Source organism: Myotis yumanensis, unplaced genomic scaffold, assembly GCF_028538775.1.
Source record: "Myotis yumanensis isolate MYYU_CA2020_CCGP unplaced genomic scaffold, mMyoYum1.0.hap1 SCAF_7, whole genome shotgun sequence".
Taxonomy (NCBI): Eukaryota; Metazoa; Chordata; class Mammalia; order Chiroptera; family Vespertilionidae; genus Myotis; species Myotis yumanensis.
Window position 1 is genome coordinate 5,459,086 of NW_027223758.1, and position 8,697 is coordinate 5,467,782.

The following is an 8,697-nucleotide window of genomic DNA, read 5'->3' on the forward strand; positions in this document are numbered from 1 at the left end:
CACTGATTAAGTATTACATATGTGTCCTTACCCCTCCATTACCCCCCCCCCCACCTCCCCACTCATGCCCTCACCCCCCTGGTGTCTGGGTCCATTGGTTAGGCTTATATGCATGCATACAAGTCCTTTGGTTCATCTCTCCCCCTTACCCCCACCTTCCCCTACCTTCCCTCTGAGGTTTGACCATCTGATTGATGCTTCTTTGTCTCTGGATCTGTTTTTGTTCATCAGTTTATGTTGTTCATTATATTCCATAAATGAGTGAGATCATGTGATATTTATCTTTCTCTGACTGGCTTATTTCACTTAGCATAATGCTCTCCAGTTCCATCCATGCTGTTGCAAATGGTAAGAATTCCTTCTTTTTTACTGCAGCGTAGTATTCCATTGTGTAGATGTACCACAGTTTTCTAATCCACTCATCTGCTGATGGGCACTTAGGCTGCTTCCAAACCTTAGCTATGGTGAATTGTGCTGCTATGAACATAAAGTCTTTAATACCTTTGAAAAAATATGAATATGTTATGAAGTAGATTGGAATGATGGTGATGATGATGATAATAATAATAGCAGAAACCTAACTGTTCAAAATTGGCAGATACTTGAAGATGAACATACTATTTTGAAAAGTAGCAACTAAAGAGGAAGAAGCAAGCATTGACCTTGCCTGTCCTATACACTCTATGCTTAGGTAAGCATAGGTGAAAGGAAGTTTCCTTTTAAAGAAACACTCCAGCTAATATGTAGAAAAGGAATGTTACTGTTAGTTTCTGACCACATCCACCCCTGATGAATTCATGACTGTAGACATTGAACTTCATTCTTGTCCTTAAAAAAAGAGAGAAAACAAGACACCACGTTTTTCCTGATGGAAGTAAGACAGCACCACCTATGAAGTCATCTTGCCAACAAAATCAACCCTGAACCTGATGAGCTTCTGGGGCCAACTACAAGTTCACAAGAAATACAGAGGGCCGAGGAACGTCTAAGACAATACCTCAGGCATTCAGGCAGCAAAATAAAATGGGGGAAATAAATTGTTTCAAGCAAGCAAAAAGGGAGATGGATGGGGGACCCGCAAACTCAAAGGACTTGGAAGTTATGCCCAGGAATATTATTATTATTATTATTAATTCCTTATTGTTGAAAGTATTACATATGTCCCCCTTTCCCCCCTATTGACCCCTGCAGCCCATCCTCCACACCCCACCGCCATCCCTGCCCCAGACATTCAGCACCCTATTGTCTCTGTCCATGGGCCATGCGTATGTGCATATAAGGTTTTTGGTTGATTACCTCCCACCCACCCACCCTCCCCCGCCTTCCCTCTGAGATTCCGCACTCTGTTCCATGCTTCCATGACTCTGGATCCACTCCGTTCATCAGTTTATTTTGTTACTTAGATTCCACATATGAGTGACATCATGTGATACTTGTCTTTCTCTGACTGACTTATTTCACTCAGCATGCTACTCTCCAGGTCCCTCCATGCTGTCTGAAATGGTAAGAGATCCTTCTTTTTTACTGCTGCATAGTATTCCATTCTATAAATGTACCACAGCTTTCTTATCCACTCATCTACTAATGGGGCACTTGGGCTGTTTCCAGATCTTAGCTATTATAAATTGTGCTGCTATGAACATAGGGGTGCATATGTCCTTTCTGATTGGTGCTTTGGGTTTCTTAGGATATATTCCTAGAAGTGGGATCACTGGGTCAAATGGCAGTTCCATCTTTGATTTTTCAAGGATACTCCATACTGTTCTCCACAGTGGCTGCACCAGTCTGCATTCCCACCAGCAGTGCACTAGGATTCCCTTTTCTCCACATCCTCGTCATCACTTGTTTGTTGATTTGTTGATGATAGTCATTCTGACAGGTGTGAGATGGTACCTCATTGTCATTTTGATTTGCATCTCTCGGATGATTAGTGACTTTGAGCATGTTTTCATGACTCTTGGCCTTCATTCTGTCCTCTTTCAAAAAGTATCTATTTAGGTCTGTTACCCATTTGTTGATTGGGTTGTTTATCTTCCTTTTGTTAAGTTGTATGAGTTCCCTGTAAATGTTGGAGATTAAACACTTATAGGAGATAACAATGGCAAATATGTTCTCCCATGCAGTGGGCTTTCTTGTTGTTTTGTTGATGGTTTCTTCTGCTGCGAAAAAGCTTTTTATTTTGATGTAGTCCCATTTGTTTACTTTCTCTTTAGTTTCCATTGCCCTAGGAGCAGTATCAGTGAAGAAATTGCTTCGGCATATGTCTGAGATTTTGCTGCCTGTGGATTCCTCTAGTATTTTTATGGTTTCCCGTCTTATGGTTAAGTCCTTAATCCATTTTGAGTTTATTTTTGTGTATGGTGTAAGTTGGTGGTCTAGTTTCATTTTTTTTGCATGTATCTGTCCAATTTTCCCAACACCATTTATTGAACAGACTGTCTTGACTCCATTGTATGTTCATGCCTCCTTTGTCAAATATTAATTAGCATAGTGGCGTGGGTCGATTTCTTGGTTCTCTATTCTATTCCACTGATCTATATGTCTGTCCTTGTGCCAGTAGCAGGCTGTTTTGAGAACAGTGGCTTTGTAATACAGCTTGATATCTGGTATTGAGATCCTTCCAACTTTGTTCTTCTTTCTCCGGATTGCTGTAGCTATTGGAGTCTTTTTTTATTACAGATGAATTTTTGGAAAGATCGTTTTAGGTCTGTGAAATATGCCGTTGGTATTATAATGGGGAGTGCATTGAATCTATAGATTGGTTTGGGTAGTATGGACATCTTGATGATGTTGATTCTACCAATCCATGAACATAGTATGTTCTTCTATCTGTTTATGTCTTCCTCTATCTCTTTTCTCAGTGTCCTGTAGTTTTCCGAGTATAGATCTTTTACCTTTTTAGTTAAGTTTATTCCTAGGTATCTAGTTTTTTTGTTGCAATGGTAAATGGGATTGTTTTTTTAGTCTTTCTTTCTGTAAGTTCACTGTTGTTATATAGAAATGCCATAGATTTCTTGGCATTAATTTTGTATTCTTGCTACATTGTTGAATTTATTTATTAAGTCTACTGATTTTTTGAGGGAGTCTTTAGGGTTTTTCTATGTACAGTATCATGTCATCTGCGAACAAGGACAGTTTTACTAATTCTTTTCCAATTTGGATGCCTTTTATTTCTTCTTCTTGTCTAATTGCTATGGCTAGCACTTCCAGTACTATGTCGAACAGGAGTGGTGAGCGTGGGCATCCCTGTCTTGTTCCTGTTCTTAGGAGAAATGGTTTTAGTTTTTGCCCATTGAGTATGATGTTGGTTGTGGGTTTGTCATATATGGCTTTTATTATGTTGAGGTATGATCCTTCTATTCCCACCTTGCTGAGAGTTTTTATCAAGACAGGGTGTTGGATTTTGTCGAATGCTTTTTCTGCATCAAATGATATGACTATGTGATTTTTGTCTTTCAATTTGTTTATGTGATGTATCACGTTTATTGATTTGCGGATATTGTACCATCCTTGCATCCCCGGGATAAATCCTACTTGGCCATGGTGTATGATCTTTCTGATGTACTGCTGGATCCTATTTGCTAGGATTTTGTTGAGGATTTTGGCATCTATGTTCATGAGGTATATTGGCCTGTAATTCTCTTTCATTGTGTTGTCTTTATCTGGTTTTGGTATTAGGGTGCTGCTGGCTTCATAGAACGTAACCTGTAGGTTTAAATAGTTTATTGTTGATTTTTCTGATTTTTTGAGGTATGCCTGTAGTGCTATGAACTTCCCTCTCAGGACTGCTTTTATTGTATCCCAGAGATTTGGAGTTGTTGTGTATTCACTTTCATTTTTTTCCAGGAAGTTTTTTATTTCTTTCTTGATACCGTTGATAACACACTCATTGTTTAGTAACATGGTATTTAGCCTTCATGTGTTAGGTTGTTTTTACTGTAGTTGATTTCTAACCTCATTCCACTGTGATCTGAGAAGATGCTTGATATGATTTAAATGAGGAATCTTAATTTTGGATTTTCATTTGTTATTTTTTAGAGCAGTTGTATGTTCACAGCAAAACTGAGTGGAAGGTATAGAGATTTTCCCTTCATCTCCCTGCCCCCACACACGTGCACTGTTCCCAATTATTACCATCCCCGTCCAGATGGTATATTCTTTACAACCGATGAACCTACACTGACAGGCCATTATCAGCCAGAGTCCACACTTTGCATTACTGTTCACCCTTGGTGTTGCACAACGTATGGGTTTGGACAGGTGTATAATGACATGTATCCATCCTTATGGTATCATACAGGGTAGTATCACTGCCCTAAACATCCTCTGTGCTCCACTTATTGATCCCCCAGTTCTCAATGCCTGGCAACCACTGATCTTTGACTGTCTCTATAGTTTTGCCTTTTCCAGAATGCCACATAATTGGAATCATGCGATATGTAGCCTTATCACTCAGTAATATACAGGTTGTCTCACACACAATGTACACACACTTTGAATAATTATTCATTCCAATGGGTTAAATCTGAAAAGAAATACCAACTGACCTATCAGAAAAAAAAAGTATGTATACATTTTTGGGGATACCCTATATATTTAAGGTTCCCACACGGTTTTTCATGTCTTGACAGCTCATTTCTTTTTAGCACTAAATACGTTTCCACTATCTGGATGGACCATGATTCATTTACACATTCACTTACTGAAGGGGATCTTAGTTGCTTACAACATTTGTCAGTTATGTATAAAGCTGCCAGAAACATCTGTGTGGACATAAGTTTTTAACTCCTTTGGGTAAATAGCAAGGAGTGGTAGATTATATGGGGAGAATATGTTTTGTTTGGGAGGAAACTGACAAACTGTCTTCCAAAGTGCCTGCACTGTTGTGCGTTCCCGCGGGCAGTGATGAGAACTGCTGCTTCAGCCCCTCACAGCGTGTGGTCTTGGCAGTGTTCTGCATTTTGCCCATTCTAACAGGTGTGCAGTGATAGCTCATTGTTGTTTTAGTTTCCATTTCCCTGATGACATAGGATGCAGAGTAGCTTTTCATATGCTTATTTGTCATCTGTAGATTTTCTTTGCTGAGTTCTCTGTTAAGATCTTTGGCCCATTTTTAATCTTTTTTTGTTTGTTTGTTTGTTTGTTTGCGTTCTTATTGGTAAGTATTAAGAGAATTTAATACTTAGGGGGTATATTTTGGATAATTAGTCCATTAGCAGATGAGTCTTTTGAAAATATTTTCTCTCATTCTGTGCCTTGTCTTTTCATTCTATTGGTACAGTCTTTAGCAGAGCAGAAAATGTTAAATTTTTTTAGTTTTGTAATCTTTATTAATATAAGATCATCCCCTAGGGCTCATCTGCTAGCTTTTTAAACAAATTTCAAAGGCAATTTTATAGTTCATTTAATACTACACACTCCTACAACCTTAGCCCCATTACAAAACAGATAAAGGAGAAATAGCTTCAAAACTGTTGTCTTAGAAATAGTACTACCATTAAAAGTGGTTCTGCATTAACTTCTATAATCAGCCAGTGTGTCTTCAACCGCTACATGCATCTTGATTGTGACATGCAAAATGCATCTTGCTTTCGCAGGCAGGTTTCAGCTGAGATCCACATTCCCAAAACAAAAAGGGGAAATAAACGTTACAGGGCCAATTCGAACATATACTTCAGGGGGGAAACCAATAGAAAAACTTTCACAATTAGTGGATATGGGGAAAGGAAAGGAAAGAGGACAAGATCAAGGCTCAGAGTCTCAGCCCACCAATATATGAATAATTTAACAGCATTCAGCACCCATGTATGATAAGACACATTTTCAAAGTGGAAAAGAAGTTCTTAAAGAGATTGACTGGACCAGTGGTCAGCAAACACATTAGTCAACAGAGCCAAATATCAACAGTACAACGATTGAAATTTCTTTTGAGAGCCACATTTTTTAAACTTAAACTATATAGGTAGGTACGTTGTTATTAACTTAATTAGGGTACTCCTAAGGCTTAGGAAGAGCCACACTCAAGGGGCCAAAGAGCCGCATGTGGCTCTCGAGCCGCAGTTTGCCGACCATGGTGTTGACCATCAGTAACCATCAGACTCCTGTAATTCAACTTAATCTCCCTTAACAATTTAAAATTTTTCAGAATGTATTCCAAGGTAATAGTTCATTTCAAACCTATTTTAATAAGTTACCCATGCACTAATTTGTATTTATATATTCTCTATGTGTCATTTTAAACATCTTTGATAATTAAAATAGAATAGCCATGTTGAAATGAAAAGTTTAGACAAACTATCACTGACTTGAATATATTAATGACTAAGAAAAGGTAGCTCAAAGCTTTAGAGATGAATGAACCTGACAAAAACACGTCAGGGCATGTTTAAGAAATCTGTCCTTGTGACCCGTCCTTGACCACCTTTCTATTTTGTGTAGTGAATCTGTAAGAAAAGAGTGTTTTCAACAAAGTGGTGTATCTTAGTGCTTTGAAATGAAAACAGCAACTTAAAACCTCTCACTTTGGTAAAAGCAGAACATCAGTTCAGAATTACACAGATGCCAAGTGAAAGACACGTGGAATGAATAAATCAATCCCAGTCAGTGATACAAGCAGTGGGAGAGGTAAGAGATCAACCAAAGGACTTGTATGCATGCATATGAGCATAACCAATGGACACAGACTGGAGGGAGGGGTGGGGGGTGAGGGCCACTGGGGAGAGGTCAATGGGGGAAAAAGGAGACTTATGTAATACTTTAAACAATAAAGAATTCTTTTTAAAAAGCAGTGGGGGGAAAATGTCACCAAAAAAGAGATGTTATGAGTAAAAAATAGAATGTATATTTAGATAATCACAATCTATAATTCTATAAAAATTGCTAGAATTCAAACATTTTTTAATATATTTCTGGTGAAATCAAAGTCAAAATATAATACTTGGGATTCCTCCTTCTCCAAAGAAGAAATTAAACTAATCAAGTAATTTGTTCTCTAAAATACTCTGAAAATTCCAATTCACAAGAAGTATACAAAACATGATAAACAATAAAAAGTTTGTATGGATGAAAAGCTACAATTCCAATCTTTGCTACCTCAGCAAGGCACTTTCCATATACACATCAATATAATAGAAATGGCATAGTTTCTGAGAACAGGACCCACATTTTATTTACATTTTAAGACTAACTTTAATCTCAAAAATTACATATCCATTCACCTATTTCCTTTTTGCTGATTTCACTTAAACTTAAATGCATGGTTTGTCAAACAATTACTGTAAACAAATATTTACGTGTCTCTTACATGTAACACAGAGAAACACAGCTTTTAACAGAAATTCATTGACCTTCCCATGACCTTTTTTATTGTAAATACAGGTATCAAAACAATCCTGAACATATTTTTTATATTATTGGTAGTCAGCACTCACACCACTTCAAACATTAAAACAATTTGAGACAATATTCATTGTACCTGCTAGTTTAGACAATGTAAATGGAAGCTCTTTCACTAAGCAAGGAGAAAGCCTGCTATTTCTCTTTTTCCTTCTTGAGATTTTTACTTTTTAGTAAAAATCACCATACTTTCGTCTTGTAAACCTGAATTCTATTTTGAATATTCCAGGTTTATGTTTAAATGACAGTGCCTTAAAAAAAATTATGCTGCATATTTTTTCCTGTTACCTGAAAACATAATGTGTATACATATATTCAATATATTCTTACAAATGTCCAGGTAATGTTTACCAGCTGTCATTCTTTCACTTAATGTGTGGGTTTTTTGCATTGTGATATTTAATCAAGACATTAACATGAGTAGAAGATTGTTGATTTAAGACAAGTTTGAGATTCACTAAAATTAATTGTTGTATGTTTGTCCTCCTGGTGGCTGTGGAAGCTTCATATTTCCTTTGGACATCATTAGAAGTCTTAGTTCTTAAGTACAACTTGAACGCTATATGAATTTTGCCATTTTGCTAATACTGGTATGCTCTGTGCACCTACCGTTCCACTGGAATTATTTATTCCATGCATGTTAATTTTGATTACAAATCTGATGGAGGAGCTTCTGGGTATTTAGGTCCACCAAATTCTACTGTCAGGCTATATATTCTGTTTTCATAATTTAGCCTTAGAGGCCCAATAATCATGCCTGTCCACCTTGTAAGTGTCGTATCTTCATCATCTTCAAAGCCTCAACTAACTGTACCATCGCCTACTCCTTTTTGTCTTTCTTCAAGTTCTTCCAACAAGCAAAAATTACAAGCAACTTTAACTCCTGTGGATACTGCCATCTTCTGCACTCAGATGCCGAAAATTTTAATTTTAATGAAATCCAGCTTATCTATTATTTCTCTTATGGATCAATATTTTTCTAAAAGGACATTTCCAAGGTCATCTTGGTTTTCTCCTATGTCGTCTCCTAGGAGTTTTATAGTTTTGTGTTATGTTGAGGTATATGATCCATTTTGAGTTCATTTTTGTGAAGGATGTAAGGTCTGTATTAGATTCATTTTTCTTCATGTGGATGTCCAGGTGTTCCAGCACCATTTGTTGAACAGGCTGTGTTGTCTCCATTGTATTGCCTTTGCTTCTTGTCAAAGATTAGTTGACTATATGCATGTGGGCCTATTTCTGAGCTTTCTACATTGTTCCTTGGATCTAGTAGTGTGCCTTTGCCAATGCCACCCTATCTTG

General features: G+C 37.3%; 1 pseudogene; it reads right to left on the reverse strand.

Annotated features, from left to right (window-relative positions):
• Positions 1–7,858: 7,858 nt before the first annotated feature.
• On the reverse strand, positions 7,859–8,294 carry LOC139014402 (ubiquitin-conjugating enzyme E2 variant 2 pseudogene; annotated as a pseudogene).
• Between the last annotated feature and the right edge of the window lie 403 nt (positions 8,295–8,697).